The following is a 19,086-nucleotide window of genomic DNA, read 5'->3' on the forward strand; positions in this document are numbered from 1 at the left end:
CTACAACTATGTCCTGGGGGGCTTTGGGGAGAAAAAGGAAAAAAAAAATATGCTACCTCCTCCAATAATTGTGCTAAAAAAAACCCAGTAATTGCAAATAAGGCGTAAACCAGAATAATCTGTAAGTATTCACTAAAAACCTGTGATTGGGATAATCTAGAGAGCCGACTAACTTTCCTAGGGCACTGAAGTCTCTCCAGATAAATAATCTACCTCATTTTCCCTATTAATCTTTTTTAATTCAATTCAACTTATATTTATTTAACATCTACTATGGGCATGGAACTGTGCTGGGGCCTGATCAGATTTTGATACATTAAGAACATTTCAGTACACAAAATGAGAAAGAAAAACAGAGAGTAACAAAACTGGAAGGAACTTTTCACTCCCATACAATCTAGCAATCAATACCGGCACCCTTTTTAGTGTGATTGCTGCTAGGAGCTCAAGTGCATCCCCTTCAGCATAAGCGGTTCTGACCTCTACAATTATCTCCAAAAATTATCCCTGAAGATGCCAAAATGACTCTAAAACATACTCCATTTCTAGTACTTTTTTTCCATCTAATCATTATGTTGTTGGTGCATTACAGTACACAACACAAAATTAAAGAACTTGATTCTCTGAACGTCAAGGAAGGGTCAAGCTGGTATAAACCCACAGACGTTTACTTACTATCCTCTTAGAAGAGGTCAAAGGCAACATCACAGAAGGCCGGGGTTCTCAAAGTGTGCCCTCAGAGTCAGCAGCTTTAACATCACCCAGGAACTTGTCAGAAATGCAAATTCTCAGTCCCAGTCCAGACCCGCTGATTCAGAGACCCAGCCCAGCATCTGCGTTTTCACAAGCCCCCCCAGCTGACTCTGATGCACCATCAGTTTGAGAACCACTGATGGAACAGCAGAAAGACTGGCCCCGTGAATCCGGAGGCCTGATTCCAATCCTTGCTCTGCCACTAACACCTCTACAATGCATTAGCCGCTCAGCTTCTGTGGGGCTCAGCCTCCTGATCAGTGAGGGAACTGCAATAGCTCACTACCACAGTCCTTACACCCTAATTTGATAACCATGAAAGCATTCATTTGTATAAGGCCTAAAAGTGAAAACACCACTGCAGTATTTCACCACGTATTTCTCTCTTTCATCCAAATGAAACAATTAAAATTTCTTCTTGGCATCCACCAGCCTCTGAATCAGACTTAACATAGCTACAATAATTTCTTCTGATTTTAAATAAAATTGTGTTCACTACTTTGCTGTAGCAAAAGCCATATAAACGCTAATTTTACAGTTTCCTATTTAGTTCTCTATCAAGCCTATTTTGGAGCAATTCCTCATAATAACAAAAATTCCAAGAAACCCACCTACTACAGACTGAATTGTGCACCCCCCCCTACACACACACACACACACACACACACCCAATTTTGATGCCGAAGCCCTAATCACCAATGTGATGGTATTTGGAAATGAGGTCTTTGAGAGGTACTTAGGTTTAGATGAGGTCAGAACGGTAGGGTCTCCAAGACGGGATCAGCGTCTTTAGAAGAAGACGAAGAGAGACCAGAGTTCTCTCTCCATCTCTGCCATGTGAAGACACAGCAAGAAGGTGGCTGTCTGTAAGCAAGGAAGAGCCCTCACCAGGAATCAGCACCTTGATCTTGGACTTAACCTCCAGAACTGGGAGAAGTAAATGACTGTTGTTTCAGCCACCTGGGGTTATGGTGTTTTCCTAGAGCAGCCCACAACGACCAACACACTCACTCAAAATACCCCTCTGCTGTGGGCATAGTTCAGAAGAACTGTGCTCCAACCTCGCATAAAGAACGTGTGTGATCAGACCACTGAAGTACTCAGCAACTATGAAAGAGAAAGAATTTTAAAACGTACAGATCTAGATACTTCCATTACTAAGAAACACAGCTTAATTTCATCTCCTAGTCATGGATTTATAAACCGCGATTCTTCTCACAGCCTGTGGAAACTATGACAAAAACCTCTCAGAGGAGATGTGAGAAAGAGGGAGAGAGGAGAATCAAATAAGAAGAGTCCGTTTTATAAAGGTTAGAGAGTTCTCTTCGAACACAAACCTAGGTAGCACGAATGTGGGCAGAAATGTCCCATCAATCAAGTGAATACCCACTAATCCTTGAGACCTAACTCAAATGCTGTATCCTGCAAGCTCGCGCCACTCCTTCCCGGGCAGTCAGACATAAATCACTCTGTGCTCCCCTTTCTCCATTTCAGCACTGAGCAAAAGGCACTATACTTGCTTATGGATCTGTCTCTTCCACCAGACCTTGGAATCATCTAGGGCAGCGTGTTACTCTCTCCAGCACCTAGAATGGTGACTGGCATGAAGCAGTTTGCTCAAGTGGAGCCACTCTGCTTTGCTGAATACAAGAGGAACTCTCTGTGCTATCTCACAGCTTTTCTGCAAATCTGAGATTATTCCAAAATACACAGGTTTTTTAAAAAAGGCACCAGGAGCCAGTGTATTATCAGTAATAATCACACCTGCCTTACATGTCACGCAAGAAGACACCAGCTACTAGAGAGCCTTGCCTCAGTGTTTTTCAGACGTGCCAGCAGGAGTCAGTAACCTTACATGTAGCAAACTTGAAAAACAATGAGTAACAAACACTTGAGACGCTAATCCTGACCTTAACTTTGGTCAAACTGTTTAACTTTAGTCTCAGTTTGTGAAAAGGGACTAGTATTTCCGACCCTACACGGCTGCCGTGCTACATGAAGTCTACAGAGTATACATCAAATGAGCTCTCCTAACGATGTTCTAATCAATACGTGTTAGTGACCTTCCCCAGGCAGTGTTGCATCTGGACTAACGCTTCACCGCAAACCAGGTGCGTACTGTAACTAGTTCCACCGGCACGGACTGTAAAGTCCCGACACAATCACCATTCGGGCTATGATTACCTAGAAAATAATCCTACATATGTGTCCACAGATGCCAACCCTGCCAAGATGTCCTAGTCCAGAACCCCCCAACCCAATAAACAGGCTATTCAAAACTCAACGCAACCGCAGGGGTCAGCAGCTCCTGGCACCCACCTCCCCCCGACTAAGCTCCAGAAAGCGGGCACGCACACTCAGGCCGTGCTCGCCCACTAGGAAGAGGTGGGTATCTCCAGGGACGATCCCGCTGCTGCCAACAGCGACGTGCGGCAGCCTGGGGTCTCCCGCTAGTTGCTGAGAGCAGCTGGACCCTGAGTGGCCAGGACCGTCCACTTCCAGGCGTGGTGCTCTCGGGCACCAGCATCCTCAACCGAAGGAGGCGCGGGTGGCAGCAGCGCATCGGTGCGCTGGGGAAAACAGGGAGTGGGCGGGCAGCCACGGACACCACCGCCCGGACTAGAAACCCACACCGGGGAGCTCCCCGCCTGGGCGCCCGCGTTCCAGTCGGAGAAGCCAGGCGGTCGGAAGCGCCCCGACTGCGTGCAGGGCTGCGTGGGGCGCCCGGGGAGCCGCTCCCGAGCCGACAGCCCGGGCCCGCGGGGAAACGGAGGCCCGCCGGGTCCCCGGGAGCCCGGCTCGCGGAGCGAGCAGGTGACGGCGGGGGCAGGGCGGCTGCGACGCAGCGCAGGCGGCGGGCGGGTGTCGGGCGAGTCGGGGCGGCGCCGGGAGGGACCGGCGAGCGGGGGAGGGGCGGAGGCGGGGCGAGGAGGGAGGAGGAAGAGCCTAGGGCCCTGGCGGGACTCCCGGCGCCCAGCTGCCCGGCCCGAGCCCTCAAGCCACCGCCCCCAGGCCCCGCGCAGACGCTGGACGGTCCCCGCCTCCAAACCTCCCCCCAGGCCCGGCCAGAGAATAACTTACCCGTTTGCCGACGGAATCGCTCCTGCTGGCCCCTCTGACTGACTCCTCCGGCTCGTCGTCTTCCGGAGATGAAACCGGAAGTCCCACCCCTCCCCAAGAGGAAAACGGAAAGCCGAAGGAGTCAATCTAAGGAAGGGGAGACGCAAACATGAAGATATTCAAAGAGATAGTCAAAAAGAAATGATATACTAAAAAACTGTTTTCATAGTTAATAGTATTACAGGTACAAAATTAGGTTCTGTCTCATCTACCATTAAAATAGTTTTAAAAGCAGTTATTTAAACAATAGACTGAAACATACATTTAATAGGCATAGAACATGAATGGATCATTTTAAAACAGAGAGATGTAAATTTTTAAAAATTAGATAAAGAAGTTTGGCCAAAATAGTTCATCAAAAACTGCCAAAAGCAGATTATGAGAGTTTCCATCCATTAAATGAGAAAATACCAAAAATCTAATGCTAATGGTTAGAAGGTGCAGTAAGCTGGACAGCACTCACAAGTGTCAAATGGGTCAGACTTTCTGAAAAGCAATTCAGTTGTATCTAAGAACAACTTTAAAACCTCATCATTCACTTTGAAACCCAGTATGTCTACTTCTAGGGGCCTGTCCTAAGAAAATAATACGAAAAGGTTGCAATGATGTATACAAAAAGATGTCCACCACAGGGTCATATATAAAAGTAAAAAACTGAACAACCAACGTAACAAGCATTAAAAAATGGTCATATAAACCAACGTATGCATGCATACGAAGTATTATACTGCCATAAAAATATCTACCAAGAATATCTAATGACAAAGAAAAACACTTCTCACATGATTTTAACCAAAAGCAGATTTTAAAATATTATGCATAGCACATTCAGTTGTGTAATACCCCCCCAAAAAATCAAAATATTAAAGTGGATATGGGTAATTTTTTTTCAGATTCATTAGAATTTATTAATTCCTCTCAATTTCCTACAACGAGCATATAATGCCTTGACAACAAAATTTAGAACTATTTTTAAAGAGGTTTGGGGGCTGGCCCGGTGGTGCAGCAGTTAACTGTGCACGTTCTGCTTTGGCGGCCCAGGGTTTGCCAGTTTGGATCATGGGTGCAAATATGGCACCGCTTGGCAAAAGCCATGCTGTGGTAGGTGTCCCACATATAAAGTGGAGGAAGATGGGCACAGATGTTAGCTCAGGGCCAGTCTTCCTCAGCACAAAGAGGAGGATTGGCAGCAGATGTTAGCTCAGGGCTGATCTTCCTCAATTTGGAAAAAAAAAAAAAAGAGGTTTGGTTTTTTTTTCTTTCACTTCATATACTTCTGGTACAAAATACTAAGCTTCTAACAAACCAAACCTTTCACAAATAACAGCTACGAAGTCTGGATAAAATACTAAAAAAATAACTATGCGATGGCTCTGGAGACTAAACAAAAGCTGGAAGTTTTTAGTGTGGAGTCAAGGCCCAAAGCAAGCAAATGGCAAAAGGTAATCCAGCACGCCTCCCCTTTTGGGAGGCTTTACCCAGAGGATATCCAGGGTCGGAGACCACTGACGAAAGACAGGCAGCTAAATCACAAGGGAAAAACCAGTTGTACTTCTGGATCAGCGGGAAAGTGTCCGAATGCAATGATAGCCACAGAAGAGTAAGAAGTAAATACCATAAAGGAGAGAGCTAAAGGAACACCTGAATCTATGAATAAACCCAGAAAACATAAACCATGTATGAACAAGAGTGAAAGCAGATTGCAATTAAACACCAGGAATGAGATAGGAGTGGCTGACTACTGCAGACATGACAGATAACGATGTGGTCGTAGTCAAGTCATCCGCCTGCTAAAATGAAAACACCAACAATATTTAAAGCAACACAACAAAATCCAGAGACCACACAACATAAAATTCAAAATGACCAAAATTACTTGAGTTAGGAAGAGTCAGAAAACCGTGTCCAAATCTCAAGCAAAAAGATGTATGGCAAACATGATGGTCAAAATGATGGAATTATTTTAAAAGAACCATACAGTAGCTGTTACAACAATATTAAGTGAAGTAAAGAAAATATGTTTGAAACAAATGGAAAAAAAAATAATAAATTTCAGCAAAGAAATAAACATTATTCTTTAAAAAGCCACATGTTAATGTCAGAAACAAAAGATAAAATATTTAGAATAAAAAAAGGGGCTTAATAACAAAATGGAAATGACAAAGTAAAGAATCAGTGAGTTTGAGGACAGATCAACAGCAATCATCTAACAAAAAGAATCTAAGGAAAAAGACAGAATTAAAAAAAAAAGTAAAGAGGGGCCAGCCTGGTGGTGTAGGGGTTAAGTTCACGGACTCTGCTTCAGCGGCTCAGGGTTCATGAGTTCAGACCCCGCATGAGGACTTACAACACCATCATCAAGCCATGCTGTGGCAGCATCCCACATACACAATAGAGAAAGAATGGCACAGACATTAGCTCAGGGCCACTCTTCCTCAGAAAAATAAATAAAAAATAAATTTAAAAAAGAAAAGAGACTCTCAGGGTCCTATCTGAGGACTACAAAAGGTCTAATGTATAACTAATTAGCTAGAGTCCCAGAGGAAAAGAGAGAGAGAGAAAGAAAACGGAGCAGAAGACACTTCTGAAGAAACAACGGCTTACTCAGGAATATCCAGCTTTGGCAAAATAAAGAAGTCAGTGAACCTTCTCAGCAGATACAAGTATAAAACTGCATAGGACTGTCAAAAGCAACAATTTTATGATTCTGAAAACCATATTCAGGCAACGAGTGGAAAATGCACTTTATCCAAAGCCCTAGGTAAGAGGCTGAGAAAGGAGCACTTGCCTGGGAGACTACCATCCCCGCGACTTGGTGAGAGAGCATGCTAGCTCTACCAACACATGACTGGCACAAAAAGAGGAGCTATGAGCTAAGGTGGTGGAGGGAGGAAGCTATTTGGAGCAGGCAGCAAACCTCTATCGCTCTGTCAGCCAGAAGGGACCAAAGTTGGTGGGAAGCAACCAAAGAAATCTCACAACATTGGTCCACAGAGGTATGAGCCCAGTCTGGGCAACTGTCAGACTAGCAAGAAACTCAGCAAGGAGATCCTATAAATGAAAGGCCAATAAAAGGACCAGATGAAGTTCCCCACACATGCCTGGTTGACTAAGCAAAGCAACTTCGAGGGAACATGGTAGACAGTAAAAGCCCCAGAACAGAGGCTTGGTAACTAGGTAAACTTTGAATGTGCCCCCTGTACACCCACAAACAGAAAGACAGATGGCAAAGATCATAATGGGCTCAAGGTGTTTGACTACAAATTCTGCCCAAATCATTGTGTGACCATTAATTCTTACATTTACAGGGGAAACACCCAGAGAGTAAAGCAAAATACAAGTAAGCAAGCATTTAAAAACTGAACATAAACATCAGTGTCTGTACACCACAGGGAGATAAAATTCTATGCTTTTAAGACCATGCAAGTTAAGGGAAAAAAAGACATTCTAGAAAAGTGCATCAAAATCCAAACTTACCACATCACACTATACAAAATGTCTTATTTTCAACAACAACAAAGAAAGAAATCATAAGCTGTGTTTATAAGAAAATATAAACTATGGTCCAGATTCAGGAAGAGAAAAACGTCAATGGAAAATTGGCCCAGATGTCAATGTAGCAGAGAAAGTCTTCAAGTATCTCCTGTAAAGAGGTTCTAAGAACTCTTTCAAATTTTCAAAAATTTTTTAAAAATATAATAACAGTGATTCCACAAATAGGGAATGCGAATAAGGAAATGAGAATGATAAAAACAACCAAACAAATGCTAGAGATGAAAAGCACTATAAGAGAAATGAAAAAATTATTACATGGGAAAACAGCAGATTTGAGAAGGCAGAGGAAAGAATCAGTCAAATTAAAGATAGAATGATATTAATTATCGACTCAGAAGATTGGAAATGAAAGAAAACTTTAAGGAAAATGAAAAGAGCTTCAGAGACCTATGGGACAATTTGAAGTATTTCAACAAATGTGCAGTAAGAATCCCAATAACAGAGAAAAGAGGGAAAGGGGTAGAAGAAATATTTTAAAACGTAATAGCTGAAAACTTTCTAAATTTGATGAAATACATTGATCTACAGATACAAGAAGCTTAACAAACATGAATAAGTACAAACACGAAGAGAGTCACACCTACAAACATCATAGTCAAATTACTAAAAAGAAAAAGACAATAAGAAAATCTGGAAAGCAATCAAATCCACCACATACAAGGAACAGCTACATGTTCAACAGGTGACTTTGCATCACACTGAGGAGAAAAAAATACAAATAAGAGCTGACTTAGAAGAAATAACAGAGGCCGAAAGCCAGAATAATAATACAGTCAAAGTGCTGAAAGAAAAACCATCAATAAAGAATCACATATCCAGCAAAACTATACTTTAATAATGAAGGGGCAGTAAAGACATTCCCAGATAAATAGAAGATGACAGAATTCATGTCAACACAGAATAAGGCAGTAAAGGAGGAACAGACAAAGAAAACACAGGAGACGCAGAATAATAAAGAGCAAAATAGTATAAATCCAACCAACTACATTACATTAAATGTTAATAAACACTACAGTTAAAAAGAATTATCAGATTGTATTAAAAGATCAAAACTATGTGCTAAGCATAAAAGACACAATTAACATTCAGAGACAAAAATATTCAAAATATAAAACCTGGAAATGATACTCTCATGCAATCTGTAACCACAGGACAGCCACAGTGGGTAGATGAATGCCAGATCTAAGAACAGATTTTAGGAAGAAGACTTACTAAAAGTGAAGAGGAACAAAGAAGTGAAGGCATAAATACCGGATAAATACAAGTAAAACTACTTCCATTCTCGTTTACATAGAAAATCCTCAGGATGCAAAATACACACATACACACACACACGCCCACACTAGAACAATTAAATGAATTTAGGAAATTCAAAGGATAATAAACAAAAATCAATTGCACTTTTAAATATTAACAGCATGCGATTTGATTTAAAATTGTGCAAAAATAAATTTAACCAAAAAATGTGCAAGGCCTATGCACTAAAGACTAGAGAACACGACTGAGAGAAATTAAAGAAGACTCGATGGCAGTTTCTTAAAAAGTTAAACACAGAGTCATCACATTACCCCAGTCATTTCCCTCCTAGGTAATTACCCAAGAGAAATGAAAACACGTGTTCACACAAAGACTCAGACAACAGCACATACGACAAGATATAGCAAATTAATTTACAGTGACAGAAAACAGGTCACGGGTTCCCTGTGGCAGGCAGGAAGAGGTGGTGGGCTGCAAAGAGGCATGGGGATACTTAAGGGGGTAAGAGAAATGTTCTTTTATCTTGATTCTGTAGATGGCTTCAGAGGTGTATAGAACTGTCAAAACCCATCAAATTGTGCACTTTATATAGATGCTGTTTATTGTATGTAAACTATTCTGCAATAAAGTTTTTGAGCAAAAAAATAAACAAAAGAATAAGTGAGTGAATGAACAAGGGTTTTAAAGCAAATAAGCATTATACACCTGTTGAAAAGGAAAGAATAAAATTTAAATGGTGAGGAAACTCTGTAAACAAGTTACACTTTTTAAAAAATCTCTAGTTTTGTTTCTTCTAATTTGTCTGTTTTAAGTCTTCAATCTGTCTTGAGCATAAGGGGATAAAACCTTAACAGGTTATACTATAAAAACCAGTCATAGAAACAAATCATTTAACTATGGCTATATAAGGAAAATGACCTCATATCTCATAGATTGTTTTTCGATCTGTAGAAATAATTCAGTTTTACTGCTGAAAGCAGTACCAGCTATCAGATGGAAAACAAGTCAATTTTATCGTCTGATTCATCTTGAACACATCACGTCTGCGTAGCCCACAGAATCACAAAATGTAAAGCTATTACAGCACTACAGTAGAAAAAGCGTCACTCCCTAACAGACTCAAGAGTATAGTCTACACTTGCCATCTCCCTGTCCAAAACAATGCTGGTGGAAACAGACTCCTCCTGAACAAGAATTGTCACAATAAGTAATTGCACTATGAAACTGAATGACTGCGTTTTTATTACCATTTTCATACAGAATTTTTACATACTTAAAATTCTGACCAGAAAGGTTAGATTAGAATCACCTGGGCCAATTTGGAAATGCTAAAAGATATGTATGGACACACACAAAAACACACACTTACACACTCTCTCTCTCAGTCACACACAGACATGTTTGTTAGTATATATATTTGTTTTTAAAAGGTAAAGATAACAGTAACATTAATAACAACAGATAGTACCTCTCTCTATCTAAATATAGAAACATATCGCAAATGTATAATACTGTCCTAGTTTTGCTTTACTGCCAAATAAACAAAGCAATTAATTCAGAGGGTGTCACTGATTCCTAAACTCATCATTCATGAACTTGATTATTAACGAAATTAATAATGAATAAATAAAACTGATATACCTAATTTCTTCAAAATTGATCACAATAAAAAATGCCTGCTTTGATACTATAATTGAAGTAAGTTATATAAGAACAAATGGATAATATAAGCCTTGTCTATTAATTCTTAAAACATAAACCATTTAAAAGCATTCCTGAAATCAGACAAAACAGTTAGACCACATCAGGAGAGCAACGAAAACAAAATGACCTGAATCGTGATGCAGGGAAACACGAACACCTCAGCTATCAAAAACTCACCAAGGCAGCAACATCACCCACCAAGCCTTAGCTAAAAGTAAGAAACCTGCCCAAAAGGGCTTGGAGCGGCAAAACATATTTGAAGAGATGATGTTTGAATTTAGGTACTGGGATTGAAGGTGAGTCTCTAAGTTCCTTCCTCAGATCCATCACCCCTTCCTGATACTTACTGATAAACCTGATTCATTGGCTTCTTATCGATGGCAAATAATGGAGAGCAATTGTGCTACTCTAGACAAGATCACTGATAGCAGTGAAACGGGAAAAGGGAAGAAAAACTAGAAAAAGCAGACAGAAAAAATTAAAAGTAATCAGGGAACATTCAGATATTTAAAAACACCCTTCTCTGGGTCAAAATGCCCAGAGGACATGATTTCTTAGAGCCCAACATGACAACGCACAAAATAATAATCCTAAGTCACTGAGACAATATTAAATCAGGTTATGGAGAGGTTCCAAAAGTTGAAAACTAGGAAATTAATTTTTTCAAAGGTTCTCACGAAAATGATTAAATTTAAAAAAAAAAAAACAAAAAACAAGAACATCATGAGACATAAGTCCCCAATGATTCGGGTCCATCCACCAAGCCATCTAAGCAGTTATGGCTGGTGGGCAAGGCCTGCGCGTGCTCCATGGCTGTGCTCTGCTGTCCTCAGGCCTCAGGCTTGCTGCCTCCTCCAAGAACCAGACTGCCAACCCTGACACTGGATTAGCCCTCTGCCTGCACATTCCCATCTGCCCCCACCACAGTTCTTACTACTCTGCGTTACAACTGGCATGTGACCTTCTTGAGCAGAAGAAATAAACTCTTTCACTAGCATCCCAGAACCCAGCACAGTACTCAGCATATAGTAGGATTTCAGTAAATACGATTTTTTTAAACTTATTAAAAAAAACTTAAGCTATGCTCTATCTGCAAAGCATATTTTGATAATAACAACAGACACCCAAAATATGCCACAAGAGCATAAAGTAAGAAGTTCCTGTTGACTGCTAAGATTAGAAAGTCTTCACAGAATGGACAGAGTTCCAACCACACATTCAAGCTCAGGATGAATTTAACCAAACGGCTAAAAAAAGTACAATGGTCCCCCCCTTACCTGTGGTTTCACTTTCTGCAATTTCACTTACTTATAGTCAGCAGAGGTCTAAAAATATTCGATGGAAAATTCCAGAAATAAACAATACACAAATTTTAAATTTCTCGCCATTCTAGGTAGCGTGATGAAATCTTGTGCCATCTAGCTCCCTCTCACCGGGGCCGTGAATCATCCCTTTCTCCACCGGATCCACGATACCCGCCTGTCAGTCACTCAGTAGCCCTCTTGGTTATCAGAGCGCCTGTCAAGGTATCACAGTGCTGGTGTTCAAGTCACCCGTATTTTATTTAATAATTTCCCCAACGTGTAAGAGCAGTCGTGCTGGAAATCTGGATATGCCAAACAGAAGTTATTGCTGTTACTCTCTTACTTTGCCCAATTTCTAAGTTTATCACAGCAGTGTACATGTCGGAAAAAACGTATATGCAGGCTTCAGTACTATGCAGTTTCAAGCACCCACTGGGAGTCTTAGAACGTATCCCCCCCACATAAGGGGGGACTACTGTATTTCGGGAGACAGGGATACTATAAGCACAAGTAAAAGAAAACGAGAGCAACTGGGTAACACATAGGTTTTCAAAAATGGCAGCAGTGAAAGGTAAGGCTGGAAAGACAGGCAGGGCTGCAGAAGAGCCAAGAGGGGTTAACATAATGGAACTTAACAAAATGGAGGTTAACATTACGGAGCTTCACACAATGGCATGCTCCAAAGGTCACACGGACACTTAGTCCTCCAGAGTGACTCCCTCTCCGCAACGTCCAGCAGTTTCATTGCATGTAGAATACATTTTGCAAGTAAGAGACAAAAGAAAGACAACAACTTTGCTATATGATTCCTCATGTCAACACTGTTTTACCCTGGACCAAATCAGAGAGTTGATACCATAAAAAATACTTCAAAACACTACGTGATGTTACGAGGAAACTACTGGCAAAACTTACTTTCGGGTGGTGATTATTATCCAAACCACACGTGATAAAATACTACTCATCATAAGAAGTGGTACTCTTATAATACAACTGCTATGCAATTTTTTTAAATTCTTCAATTTTGAAATCAAGTTGAAAGTATTGTGTCAAAAGACAGTGAAACAACTATCATTAATCTTCAAAACTGACAAACAAAAAAGACATATAAACAAGTGCCAGGATAATAAAAATGGCAGTGTTCATTTTTTAGAAGAAAAAAATAAATTGTACTAAAATTATTAAGCTAACAAAGCAACAGAAAAATATGAGCAGAAAAATGACAGTTATCTGCAAAATTCATAAATGCGTCTTTTGTATAACCATAATGATCATATTTTATGCTGTCATTTTGCATTTAATTGCTCACCCTGGTACTTTTCTTCATAGAAGCCATCGATATCCCACAGAGCCAGATGCTGAATTGCAAAAACATACTGTGACCATGGACTTATAAGAAAGTTACTTTGCTGAGCTGTGGTGTATGACAAGTTAATTTTTGTAATTACACTTCTTCCAACAATATATGAAGCTACTGCCTATGATTAGCCTATATTATTCAAAAGAGGCAAGAAAGTATTCTCTATAAAATACTAATCAGATTTTTTAAAGACTTCAGCTGATGTGAGAAAGTTAACTTTTCAAAAAGCTTTTCTATAAGACGGCCAAAAGTAAAAATCACCACCTCAGCTGAAATATATAAGCAGATTAATATGTTAAGGCATGACTATGTTTTCTGAATGTTATTAATACATAACGCCAAGTTATTTCAAGCCTTTAGGAAACGTCACATGCTAACCTTGGTCTTTTGATCATTACTTTTAGTTCTGCTATATTATGCTAAACATAGTATTCAAAGGATAAATCCATTAACCGTCATTTAGAAAGAAATGGCTATTGCACAATAATCTATCCGCAGGGCGTAAATTGTTTTAAATTTAAAATATTTGCAATGACGGTCACTGTCACATACTCAATAGTAATAAAACAGTAGGACATCATACATTGCTAAAACACAGGCTATTCCCTATAATATAGTATCTTTGTGCACATACTACAAAATTTGGCAGCTATTATGTTTTGTTTTATTCATTAAAAGAGAGCAAATGACATTTCCCTTTTAATAAACTTCCCCCATGTTGAAGCCAAAAGAGTTATTTAAAGATTAATGTTAATTATCAGGACAAAACAACCTGAGCCAAGTTTTCCAAATGCCTAGGTCAAATCTGCTCACTGGAGGAGGATATTTAAAAAATAACTATGTAATATATTTTTTTTTAAAAACTCTATCACTTAGAGACTTAAAATTTAATAGAAGTTATGTTTTAATTACATAATACTAACAAAATGGATATTTTCACTGCATTATACAAAAGGAACGTAAGATACTAAAATGCTCTAGATAAATCTGAAGTTTTCCTCAGGATTTTAATAAATATATAATGACCGATTTTTTTAATGTGTAACGTCGTTCCCACGTCATTTCCTAATCTAAAGGGGTTTGTGTTTGTGAAGGTGTCAACTCAATGTATATTCAAGACTTAATAAAAAGTCCTAGAATTTTGAGAATCTTGGAAATCTTTTATTTCAAATCCCTCGTGTGTTTTTTTCCTAACTTGGACTGCAATTTGAGATATGCTATTTCACGGTTCCACGTCTGCTTAGAGATCACCAACTCAGACACTGATCGTACAACAGGAGAAACATAAAGCACACAGAGCTGAAACACAATCACCAATAAAGCAAATACCTGGCCTTTCGGGTCCTCTTTGTTCTGACCCCTGCTATTTAAAAGGGAATGATAAACTCTGCAGACGTCATCGGGCATATACTAAGAAGGAACATGCTCAAATCCCAGCTATTTGTATTTTTCTTTCCCCTGCCCAGCCTCGATCTTCCTCCCTGGTCTACTTCATTCATTCTGCGTGCTCTCCAGCCACCTCAAATGGTCCAGGGACTCATTGCCTTTATTTCCAGTCTCTACCTTACTTCTAATCTCAGCATCTCTTCCTGGATGACCTACAGATATCAAACACTCAATACAACCAAAAACAAATTCATCTTGCTCTCCTCTCCCAAACCTGCTTCCATGGAGCTAGTCTGCCAGCTCTCTACACAAAGATCAGTGCTCTAAACTATTCTTAGTTCCTCCCTCTCTCACCTCCTCCTTCACTGGCCCTTAATCCTGTCCTTTCCACATCAAAAATGTCTCTCCACTCTATCCTCTGTACTCTACTTCTACTGCCTTATGTGGAACGTCATCAACTCCAGCCTCTCGCGTGCCTCAGTGGCTCCAGGGAGAGAGCCTCCTCTAATGGGGCCTCCACAGAAAAGCCTCAGTTACTGAAGCGAGCTTCTCACACAGCCCCTGAGGACAGTATTCAGTGTCTGAATAGCTGTGCGAAAGGGAATGGTACCTATTAAGGAAAAGGGACAACACCAGAGGGTGGGAGATCTGACAGCTTTGACGGTTTCAACTTGACCATAGGAAAAAGTACCAAGTAAAGCACACAGCCTTCAATTCAAAGCCCTTGACAAACTAAACCTTGTCCTCTTTCGGCGCTTCTCCCTCTTTTAGGCCCTGCTAAGACCCACATTAGGCTGCTGACTGGTTCTCAACCAGGTGTGCCTTCCAACAAGCTGCCCTCTTTGCCTAAAAAGCCCTCTCCTCCTACATCCGCACAGAAAACTCCCATGGGTCTTCCACGTTGCTGTGATATTTTCTGTGACTTCTCCAGGCCAAGCTAATTACTCCGCCGTGCACCTCTGGCACTGACAAATGTTCTGTTACAGCCAGTATCTTGGGACTGACTGCTGGGGTTACTGAAGATTACAAGGACAAGAAGTGGGATGGTTTACTTTTTGTGCCTAGCACAAAGACTTTTCAAAAACTTCATTAATTTTAAATGAAGTGAATTTGTTGGAACATAAAGCATTTTGGGAATTTAAATAAACGGAAAATAATCATTTTCTTTAAACTTAAAATGTTTGACAAGAAATGAAAAAGGTAACAAATTAGTTCTGGAAAAATGCAAACTAATTCCTATACTCCCATTCTGAATCAATCTTACAAATGGGACTAAAAAGAAGGAAGGAAGCGCCTGTCTGGTTTTTCAAGTAAGAGAAGGCAAAACCAATATGGCAGCAAGGTAAGGTTCTGCCTGCTCCACAGAACCCATGGTACAGAATCCATGTTTCCGACCTCTTGTTGTGCAGAACTCTCACGTTGCATGTATTAAGGCTGGATTTAAAGACTGTAGAGTAGTCTTAATAATCTGTGCAGAGACAGCATTTTATAGTTTCTAAGCCACGCTCACACACATTATCTCATCAACTACTCAAAGACACATCATTTCTCCACTTGGAGAGGAAGAAACTAAGGCCATTTTCCTACAACTAATACATAGAGGCTGGAATATGAACCCCCAAGAATTCTAACACTAACTACATTGCCTCCCTAACAACCACATTTTAAAGATGTCCAATACAGGCCTCAGAACACTAACCCAGGACACATACATGATGCATGCCAGGGCCAAACCACTCACCTAGCGTTCTTCTGAAGTTCACAATAAAAAACAGAATGAATGAACATTAATAAAATGGTTCACTTTTGGAGCCGTCCCAGTGGTGTAATGGTTAGTTCATACACTCTGCTCCAGCAGCCAGGGGTTCGCAGGTTCCAATCCTGGGCACGGATCTAGCACCACTTGTCAAGCCACACTTTCGCAGTATCCTACATAAAATAGAGGAAGATGGGCTCAGACGTTAGGTCAGTTGACAATCCCAAAGTTATTAAGTGTACAAGCAAAAAGAGGAAGATTGGCAACAGACATTAGCTCAGGGCCAATCAACCTTACCAAAAAAAATATTTCACTTTGAAATAGACCTTAACGAATAACTTTGCTTTAAATTATAACACTACATATTATTACATTTTACACGTTACTACATATTCCATAGACTATGTAACATAACATAGTCACAGATTCTAGCAACTAGGACGTGGAATCTTTTGTATTGGGAGGGATAGGGCTAAGGAGGAGTTGCATTATTCTGCCAACCAAAATAAGCAAGATTACAATTGGATACTAATTAAAATCCAAATTTAATTTTGAAGTTTTGTGCCCCCTCTCCATGAAATGGGTCCATGAGGAATGGACAGAAACAACTCATATCCACTTGTCTAATTCTGACAGGACATCAGATAAAATAACAAGAGTGCTACTTTAAAAGACTCTGCCCAATTACCCAGTAAAATGAAGGATTTATCACATTCATTGAACTTGGAACTATTCCTTCTTATACAACTAAGTTTGACTGCTCTGACTTTTATTTTCAGAGACTGTTTTTCCCTTCTCCACTCAGGTTCACTACATTGATTTAAAATGCAGAGGGCAAAACTCAAAGACAATGACTAACTCATTTTGATTGTCAACTTGTAAGCTAGTGAACATTAGTAAACATATTAGATACTAAAAATACAGTAGTAAAACTTATAGCTCTTTACCACTTAAAAAGCATTCTTATTATCTCATTTGACGCTAGCATCACTGTGAGGTATAGTTACAGAAATATTACTCAAATTTTTCAATAACACTCAGAGAAGAGAGGTGATGTTGACAATCCCAAAGTTATTAAGTGTACAGCTGCCTCGGCCCATGAGGACAGTATTCACACTGTCTGAATAGCTGTGGGAAAAAGAATAGTACCTATTAAGGATAGAGGGGGAAAACCTAAATTCAGTAAAAACATTATAACATTTCCCCAAACTACACTATTCAATTATTTTAGATATGATCATTAGAAAAAAAAATGAAGAAAATGTATAATTACACATTTCTACTCAGTAAGAGAAATCTGAATTAATTAGAATTTTAAATTGAAAATATTAAAACAAAAATCAATACTCCTACACTAGAAAAAATGAAAATTAGAAATCTCATACCACACTGGAAAAGTTTATACCATTTCTTCAATTTCATTTTTCTATTAATGTGTGTAAACTCTGTAGAACTAGCCAAAGTAATTAAATAAAATAGACATAATATCCAAAAATCATGAAAGTTTATACATTTTGGTAAACTTTTAAAAGTTAAAATTTATCTTTCCTAATTGAAAACTGGGTTAAAAATCTATCACAAATATACAAGTACAAAATTGCAGTGAAAGTTCCATCTTTGGTATATTCACATGAACAAACAAAATAATTATCACCTCTTTGAACGGAAGTTACAGACTTTTTCAGGTCAAAATTCTGTTAAAATATAACTATTTGAAGTGTTCAAAAATTTGCATTAATGTTAATATGGCAACATTTTAATGTGGACAATAACAGAAAAACGTCATTCCCTCCACAGAATTCTGCCTCTAGAAGTACATTTAACAAAGTTGGAGGAAACAGGATGCTTGTTGATAGTGACAGGCTTATTACAAAACCCAATTATATCTGTTCATTCCCTTTTGCTAATTAAAGCAAAAGGCATCAAAATCTCTCCTAACGATGTTCTAATCAATACGTGTTAGTGACCTTCCCCAGGCAGTGCTGCATCTGGACTAACGCTTCACCGCAAACCAGGTGCGTACTGTAACTAGTTCCACCGGCACGGACTGTAAAGTCCCGACACAATCACCATTCGGGCTATGATTACCTAGAAAATAATCCTACATATGTGTCCACAGATGCCAACCCTGCCAAGATGTCCTAGTCCAGAACCCCCCAACCCAATAAACAGGCTATTCAAAACTCAACGCAACCGCAGGGGTCAGCAGCTCCTGGCACCCACCTCCCCCCCGACTAAGCTCCAGAAAGCGGGCACGCACACTCAGGCCGTGCTCGCCCACTAGGAAGAGGTGGGTATCTCCAGGGACGATCCCGCTGCTGCCAACAGCGACGTGCGGCAGCCTGGGGTCTCCCGCTAGTTGCTGAGAGCAGCTGGACCCTGAGTGGCCAGGACCGTCCACTTCCAGGCGTGGTGCTCTTGGGCACCAGCATCCTCAACCGAAGGAGGCGAGGGTGGCAGCAGCGCATCGGTGCGCTGGGGAAAACAGGGAGTGGGCGGGCAGCCACGGACACCACCGCCCGGACTAGAAACCCACACCGGGCAGCTCCCCGCCTGGGCGCCCGCGTTCCAGTCGGAGAAGCCAGGCGGTCGGAAGCGCCCCGACTGCGTGCAGGGGTGCGTGGGGCGCCCGGGGCGCCGCTTCCGCGCCAAGAGCCCGGGCCCGCGGGGAAACGGAGGCCCGCCGGGTCCCCGGGAGCCCGGCTCGCGGAGCGAGCAGGTGACGGCGGGGGCAGGGCGGCTGCGACGCCGCGCGGGCGGCGGGCGGGTGTCGGGCGAGTCTGGGCGGCGTCGGGAGGGACCGGCGAGCGGGGGAGGGGCTGAGGCGGGGGGAGGAGGGAGGAGGAAGAGCGAAGGGCCCTGGCGGGACTCCCGGCGCCCAGCTGCCCGGC

The 19,086-nt window shown here is 40.9% G+C and overlaps 2 protein-coding genes across 2 annotated transcripts in view; one reads left to right on the forward strand and one right to left on the reverse strand.

Annotated features, from left to right (window-relative positions):
* The window catches only part of LOC138915577 (large ribosomal subunit protein uL15m-like), a 254,981-nt gene that overhangs the window by 97,147 nt on the left and 138,748 nt on the right, over positions 1–19,086 (forward strand). The gene's annotated exons all lie outside the window — the stretch shown is intronic.
* Positions 1–19,086, reverse strand: part of LOC138915571 (large ribosomal subunit protein uL15m-like) — a 79,395-nt gene that overhangs the window by 60,112 nt on the left and 197 nt on the right. The window contains 2 exon segments of the mRNA XM_070222318.1: positions 3,835–3,960; positions 16,181–16,368. The gene's annotated coding sequence lies outside the window, so the exon portion shown is untranslated.

This window comes from Equus caballus, chromosome 9 (assembly GCF_041296265.1).
Source record: "Equus caballus isolate H_3958 breed thoroughbred chromosome 9, TB-T2T, whole genome shotgun sequence".
Lineage (NCBI taxonomy): Eukaryota > Metazoa > Chordata > Mammalia > Perissodactyla > Equidae > Equus > Equus caballus.